Raw genomic sequence first — 2,442 nt, forward strand, 5'->3', positions numbered from 1 at the left:
AACAGATGAGAAATGAGAGAGAGTTAGAGTGGTTAAGTGAGTTCGGAAAAAAAAAAAAAAAAAAGCGCGAGAGAAGGTGAAAAAGTAGTGACAATATGTGAATTTTCAGCACTGCGTCAATTTTCAGCCTTATTAGTGTGGAACAGCATAGAATGATGAAGCTGCGATTGCTGAGTAGTTCTGGTGGTTTGAAGCGGTGGAACAAGTCTAAATTTGAGTTTCATGAGTTTGAATGTTAGAGACCCAAAAAGCCGTTTTCTCAAGCGAGAGAAGAGAAGCGAAAAAGTGACATATGTAATTTTCAGCACTGCGTTCATTTTCAGCCTTATTAGCTGTGGAACAGCATAGAAATGCTGAGATTGCAGTAGTTCTGGTGGTTTGAAGCTGGAAACAAGTCTAAATTTTGAGTTTCATGAGTTTGAATGTTAGAGACCAAAAAGCGTTTTCTCAGCGAGAGAAGCGAAAAAGTGACAATATGTGAATTTTCAGCACTGCGTTCAATTTTCAGCCTTATTAGCTGTGGAACAGCATAGAAATGCTGAGATGCAGTAGTTCTGGTGGTTTGAAGCTGGAAACAAGTCTAAATTTTGAGTTTCATGAGTTTTGAATGTTAGAGACCAACAAAGCGTTTTCTCAGCGAGAGAAGTGAAAAAGTGACAATATGTGAATTTTCAGCACTGCGTTCAATTTTCAGCCTTATTAGCTGTGGAACAGCATAGAAATGCTGAGATGCAGTAGTTCTGGTGGTTTGAAGCTGGAAACAAGTCTAAATTTTGAGTTTCATGAGTTTTGAATGTTAGAGACCAAAAAAGCGTTTTCTCAGCGAGAGAAGCGAAAAAGTGACAATATGTGAATTTTCAGCACTGCGTTCAATTTTCAGCCTTATTAGCTGTGGAACAGCATAGAAATGCTGAGATGCAGTAGTTCTGGTGGTTTGAAGCTGGAACCAAGTCTAAATTTTGAGTTTCATGAGTTTTGAATGTTAGAGACCAAAAAAGCGTTTTCTCAGCGAGAGAAGCGAAAAAGTGACAATATGTGAATTTTCAGCACTGCGTTCAATTTTCAGCCTTATTAGCTGTGGAACAGCATAGAAATGCTGAGATGCAGTAGTTCTGGTGGTTTGAAGCTGGAACCAAGTCTAAATTTTGAGTTTCATGAGTTTTGAATGTTAGAGACCAAAAAAGCGTTTTCTCAGCGAGAGAAGCGAAAAAGTGACAATATGTGAATTTTCAGCACTGCGTTCAATTTTCAGCCTTATTAGCTGTGGAACAGCATAGAAATGCTGAGATGCAGTAGTTCTGGTGGTTTGAAGCTGGAAACAAGTCTAAATTTTGAGTTTCATGAGTTTTGAATGTTAGAGACCAAAAAAGCGTTTTCTCAGCGAGAGAAGCGAAAAAGTGACAATATGTGAATTTTCAGCACTGCGTTCAATTTTCAGCCTTATTAGCTGTGGAACAGCATAGAAATGCTGAGATGCAGTAGTTCTGGTGGTTTGAAGCTGGAAACAAGTCTAAATTTTGAGTTTCATGAGTTTTGAATGTTAGAGACCAAAAAAGCGTTTTCTCAGCGAGAGAAGTGAAAAAGTGACAATATGTGAATTTTCAGCACTGCGTTCAATTTTCAGCCTTATTAGCTGTGGAACAGCATAGAAATGCTGAGATGCAGTAGTTCTGGTGGTTTGAAGCTGGAAACAAGTCTAAATTTTGAGTTTCATGAGTTTTGAATGTTAGAGACCAAAAAAGCGTTTTCTCAGCGAGAGAAGCGAAAAAGTGACAATATGTGAATTTTCAGCACTGCGTTCAATTTTCAGCCTTATTAGCTGTGGAACAGCATAGAAATGCTGAGATGCAGTAGTTCTGGTGGTTTGAAGCTGGAAACAAGTCTAAATTTTGAGTTTCATGAGTTTTGAATGTTAGAGACCAAAAAAGCGTTTTCTCAGCGAGAGAAGCGAAAAAGTGACAATATGTGAATTTTCAGCACTGCGTTCAATTTTCAGCCTTATTAGCTGTGGAACAGCATAGAAATGCTGAGATGCAGTAGTTCTGGTGGTTTGAAGCTGGAAACAAGTCTAAATTTTGAGTTTCATGAGTTTTGAATGTTAGAGACCAAAAAAGCGTTTTCTCAGCGAGAGAAGCGAAAAAGTGACAATATGTGAATTTTCAGCACTGCGTTCAATTTTCAGCCTTATTAGCTGTGGAACAGCATAGAAATGCTGAGATGCAGTAGTTCTGGTGGTTTGAAGCTGGAAACAAGTCTAAATTTTGAGTTTCATGAGTTTTGAATGTTAGAGACCAAAAAAGCGTTTTCTCAGCGAGAGAAGCGAAAAAGTGACAATATGTGAATTTTCAGCACTGCGTTCAATTTTCAGCCTTATTAGCTGTGGAACAGCATAGAAATGCTGAGATGCAGTAGTTCTGGTGGTTTGAAGCTGGAAACAAGTCT

This window comes from Xiphophorus couchianus, chromosome 11 (assembly GCF_001444195.1).
Source record: "Xiphophorus couchianus chromosome 11, X_couchianus-1.0, whole genome shotgun sequence".
Classification (NCBI taxonomy): Eukaryota; Metazoa; Chordata; class Actinopteri; order Cyprinodontiformes; family Poeciliidae; genus Xiphophorus; species Xiphophorus couchianus.